A 6,093-nucleotide genomic window follows, 5' to 3' on the forward strand; every position below is an offset into this window, starting at 1 on the left:
TAGGAACCGAACTAGAACCCCAAGAACTTAGGATAGGGACTACCTTGAGCCCTACCGAAAGGGCCAGTTTCATAGACCTCCTACACGAGTTCAAAGACGTTTTCGCTTGGTCCTACAAAGACATGCCAGGGATCGACATGGATATCGCCGAACGTAGAATCCCAATTAAGCCAGGTTTCAAGCCCGTGAAACAGAAGCTTCGTCGAATGAGGACAGAATGGGCTCTCAAGATTAAGGAATAAGTCGATAAGCAATTCAAAGCCGGGTTCATCAAAGTTTCCGAGTACTCTGACTGGGTAGCCAACATAGTACCCGTACCCAAAAAGGATGGGAGAATCCGTGTTTGTGTTGATTTTAGAGACTTAAACAAAGCAAGTCCTAAAGATGACTTTCCTCTACCACATATCGACATATTGGTGGAGAATACCGCAGATCACGCATTACTATCCTTCATGGATGGGTACGCGGGATACAACCAAATCAAGATGGCCATAGAATATATGCATAAGACCGCCTTTGTCACTCAATGGGGAACCTATTGATATACGGTCATGCCGTTTGGGTTAATCAATGTCGGAGCTACATATCAACGCACCGCAACTACACTCCTACATGACATGATGCACAAAGAAGTCGAGGTATACGTAGACGACATGATTGTCAAGTCCAAGGATAAAGAGGGGCATATTGTGAACCTTCACAAATTCTTCTCAAGGCTACGAAAGTACAACATGAGGCTCAATCCTCAGAAGTGCTCATTTGGAGTAACATTTGGCAAGCTCCTAGGATACGTCGATAGCCAACGAGGTATAGAAATAGACCCTTCCAAGATCAAAGCTCTGATCGAAATGCCACAACCTCAAACGGAAAAAGAAGTCAAAGGATTCCCGGGAAAAGTGCAATATATAAGTCGATTTATATCGAAACTCACCATGATCTGTGAACCTATCTTCAAAAAGCTCAAGAAAACAGATCACACCATGTGGGATGATGACTGTCAAAAGGCATTCAACCGAATCAAGGAGATATTAGCTAAACCACCAGTGCTCATGCCACCTCAACGAGATCAACCTCTTGGTTTATATCTCACAGTAACCAAACAGCCATGGGCGCCATGCTGGCTCAAACCGTAGGAAAGGAAGAAAGGGCTATCTACTACCTTAGTAAGAAGTTCCTGGAGTACGAGAGCAAATATTCACAACTCGAAAAGACATGCCTCGCTCTTGTGTGGGCAACGAAGAAGCTACGTCATTACATACTTAGCTACTCCGTCAAAATATACTCCAAAATGGACCCTGTCAAATACCTCTTTGAGAAACCCGTCCTCAACGGACGCCTAGCAAGATGGACCTTGATGCTCTCGGAGCTCGACCTCAAATACGTGCCTCTGAAAGTTATAAAAGGGCGCGCCGTTGCCGAATTCTTTGCAGAAAATCCCATCAATGATGCACAAACAATAGATACTTGGTCATTTCCAGACGAGGATATACTCCAAACCGATGTAGACTCCTGGGACCTTTACTTCGATGGAGCATCGAACTTAAGAGGATTTGGAATAAGAGTGTTGCTCATTTCTCCTGAAGGCGAGCATACACCGATCTCTGTCAAACTCGACTTCGAGGTGACAAATAATGCTGCAGAATACGAAGCTTGTCTCATTGGACTACAAGCGGCAGTGAGCTTAGGCATTAAAAACCTCCGAGTGCATGGGGATTCGTCCCCGATCATCAATCAAGTTACGGGATCTTGGAAAATCCGAAGCGAAAGCGTAGCACCTTATCAAGCCAGAATAGACCAGGTTGTCCAATTCGTTGATCACGAGACCTATCTACACCTACCTCGGGAAGAAAATCAATTTGCCGATGCTCTTGCAAAACTTGCATCTTTCATTAATATGCCAGATGACATGGTGGAAATGCCTTTATGTATCGAACGACGATCAGAGCCAGCTTATGTCCACCAAATCACCGATGAAGAGGAAATCACAGAGGAACCTTGGTTCCAAGCAATCCTCAAATGAGCCTTCAACAAAAGGGTCAAGCCAAGGAACATCAAGGAAGGAGACTTAGTACTCAAGTCGATTAGAGCTCTTTTATCTGTCGATCCACGAGGAAAATTCAAACCTAATTAGGCTGGGCCATTTCTAGTCAAGTCCATACTTCCAGGGGGTGCGGTTAGAATCACAGACCTAGATGGGAATGAATTTTCCAACCCAACAAACCTTGACCAACTAAAGCGGTATTATGCCTAGAATAGGAACAAAAACGCGCCTCGCGTAACCTCATGTGTCGCTCTTGTGGCACTAAATAAACGACCCCTGGCCAAGCTGAAATAAGCTAATGTCACCCTGCTCTTGCATTTCGACAATTTGTCATCCTCATATCATCAAATAAACTAGATTGCAACTTAAGAGTAAGTAAAAAGCTCATGCTTATTTTCTAAGTTCATTACAAGCTCTTGCTTAGAACAATTATTCTTTTACATTTACTTGAACTACGCGCAAGGGTTTGATTTCATTTTTTTTAATAAATACGTAGGCAATCCTTCGCGGGATACAACCCATTAATTTCAAAATTAAATAGAAGGACATTTGCAGTTGCATTTGGAATTCGACAAGAATAATAAATAGAAAATCCCAACGGTTTCATAACCAATTAACCTCCTTTATTTCATTCATTTTCTAATAATAATAATAATAATAATAATAATAATAATAATAATAATAATAATAATACGTTACATAATAATAATAATGCTAAAGAAAAAAAGGAATAAAATAGGCTAGGATTCTAAAAACCCCACCTTTTTATTACAATCATAATAATAAATAATAATAAAGACTTGGGCTATTCCTCCATTTTCCCTTTGCCCTTGTCATTTTTGTCATATTTCTTGTCACGACCTCGAGTCGGACGCTCTTGCGCCACTTCGGACCTAATCACCAACAGTATTTCTTGTGGTCTAGCCTTCCCATTCTTGTCAATCACTTTGTCCACGGCAGGAGAGGTCTTCAGTTTCTTCGAAGGATGAACAACTCGAAACCCGACTTCTTCCTCTCCCTCAGTCAGATGCTTCTCTTTCTCCTTTTCCACCTCGCGCACCTTGTAGTCAACGGGCTCGCGCTTCCTCAATCTCTCACGCTCCTCTGGAGTGGTAGCTTTCCTCCACCGCAGATAGGAGTCCGACACCCATATGGCACTAACAGAAGAGTTCAAGAACCATACGTTTCTTTGAGCCCATTTAATGGCCCACTCCTTTCGACTCTCAGTAGTAAGCGCCACAGCAGTCTGCGGGACAGTGTCAAGCTTCGGGATTGTCTGCTTCAGTCCAACCTGTCTCATCAGCCTCTCCGGGAAGATGCATACCATGAATTCCAAGCCAGGAATGCGCACAGATCGGGTAGGATCCAAGGAAAATACTCCAGTGACAGATTTGAGATGCCACCATGGTACGATCCATCTAATCAAGGGGCCATCATCACTCTTCAATTTGTTTTCCCAATAATTGCAGACTCGAGTGAAGTCCACCATGTAGAGCCTAGTCCTCATAGCAATTGAGCGAGCATGATAGGCAGGAAAATTAACTGGGGGCTCGATCAATCGAAGACGCTCCATAAGCCAAACCTACCAAAAAAGCAGGTTAAACAAAAAAAAAAAAAAAAAAAAAACCGAAAAAAAAAAGAAGAAAAAAAGAAGAAGAAGAAATTCTTTATTCTTTTACCTGCAAAATAATGGGACTTACCAAATAAGGTAGGTCACGATTGGCTTTCCTGTTATCCAAACCCAATAGGATCTCTCCTAAGCATAAACAGGCTGGGCTCCTGCGCAGTTCCATTTGCTCAACTAGGCTCAGGAAACAGGGATCACCTCTCAAATCCTCATCAACATGCCCTTGAAGGACATATACATGTAACAAGCAAAATCCGAATGCCCTTCGCCTAGCAACATAAGAGATGGTAGGGTCGGCCTTGTTAATGAATCGGTCAATAAAGTCCAACATTCGCACTCCTTTCAAGGTCACTAGACGGTCCACCTCAATTCTTGTCAACCCAAGCAAGTCTCTAAACTTGTTCTTATACCCTTGTGAAGTAGAAGGAATAGCAGGCAAGTGTTCTGGGTCCCACCCACCGATCGCAGCAATTTCTTCAGGAAATGGGCAAATGTCACCTCCGGGGAAAGCAAAAACGTGATAATTTGGGTCCCAATAATCAAGACAAGCATCTAGGAACGGTTTGACCACCTTGATAAGCTTCAAACTCAACAATGATCCAAGATTATAAGCACCCATGTCGTGTTTCTCCACGTTGAAAACTCGTTGGTCCACTCTTTTAGACGAATCTCTAAAGTATTCATGATGAATGATTATTTTGAGAGTTTTATGTAATAAGACGAAGGAAGAGACGGAAGAATTGTGTGAATAAAACCTCTATCGACGTTTCTATTTATACTAAAATCTGTTTCCTAAAATCCGCCAGGACGGATACACCGGGGAACAGGCGCAACGCCTGCTGCGCCTCTTCAAAGGGACGCAGCTCCTGCTGCGCCTCTTCCTCAGCAAGGTCTCTGTGATTTTCCGCGTTGGATCTTTCCTAAATTCCTTCGCGAATAATTTCCTATTCATACGGGTTATTATTTTGGTAAATACGTTAAAGTTACCATAGTTCGTGTTTCCTAATTCCACGGGCACGCATTTCGAGGCAATATCAGCATTTTCGTAATTTTAGCACACTTATATATTTCTTTCTATTTTTCTTTTTTTGGGGAATCATTTCTCCAATTTAATGTAATTTATTTCAAACTTATATATTTCTTCTTATTTTTCCTTTTGGGGAATCATTCCATTCCCGTCCTACATTACATTTCTAACTTATAGGTTTCTATTTTTTCATTTTTTTGGGGGTAACCTGCAGGTACAAACAACGCAACCCAGCAGCAAAGGCACTCAGGCCATCATATATACAACCAAAAGAGGGACATGTACAACAAACTGGGGGCTCGAGCCCCAAGCAAAATCCAAAATGTCCAAAATGTGGGTCCTAAAATGTACAAAAGTGCAAGATACAACCAACAACAAACAAACAACAACAAAACTACTGCCGGTCGCCACCTAACTCCGCAACTCTCACCTCGAGAGCAGCAACCTTGGCGTCGCGGACCTCGAGCTCCCTCAGCAAACGAGCTGTCTCCTCCCGAGACTGAGCCAGCTCTCGCTCCAGCTCACGCTCCCTCTGCAAACGAAAAAATTGGCTCATGTCAATCATTTCAAGCAATCATAAGAAAAGTTAGAAAATTCATAAGTGAAGTAAACGAAAGGTTCATACCTGACAACCTCGACCGCCGACAAGTGCTTCGACGGCAGTAGCTCGCAACCGGTTGGCCAACCTCCATAACGCCACAAACCGAGACGGCGCAACCTGCATTTTCAAATAAGAAGTTCTCAATAATGCGATAAGTTCAATAAAATGTGTTCTTACACAAAAAATCATACAAATTAGAGGCTCACCCTCCGAATCAGATGCTGCCAATCGTCCAAGCCAGCATCCGTCACAGCCACGTCAAAGTCACGCAGCTCGGAGATCGTCGTCCTCCCGGTCGCGTCAGTGTACTCGAGGGTCTCGGGGTACTCTGGGGGCTCAATGCCCGCCGACTCAACCTCCTGCAAAGACAAAGGATCGCCATTAAATCGATGATCATTCATCATACTTTCGAAATGGTCATAAGGAGAGTAAATGCTCACCACAACCGGCCAGTACGCTAACCTCCCATAGAGGAACGCCGAGTAGTCCTCATCCAGAAGCAGAAGGGCGTCACCACTGACGCCAGCCAGGTTAGCCTCCCTCTCAGTCTCAGAAGGCTCCCTGAATATCGTCCGAGGAGGATCAATGGGAACCGTCAAGACATCCCGAGAGCACTGACGAGCCAAGCGCTCCCCCAAATACCACACAGGACCCATTGACGTCCTCAACAGCAACCGGCTCGAGCTCCTAGGTCGAAGGACCTCAGCCACAAAAGGAGGAGCGTCAGCGTACTCCGCCCAAGGCCTGGGAACCCACTGGGAAAAGACAAGCAAGAAATCATTCTTATGATCGGTTAA

This window comes from Silene latifolia, chromosome 3 (assembly GCF_048544455.1).
Source record: "Silene latifolia isolate original U9 population chromosome 3, ASM4854445v1, whole genome shotgun sequence".
Classification (NCBI taxonomy): Eukaryota; Viridiplantae; Streptophyta; class Magnoliopsida; order Caryophyllales; family Caryophyllaceae; genus Silene; species Silene latifolia.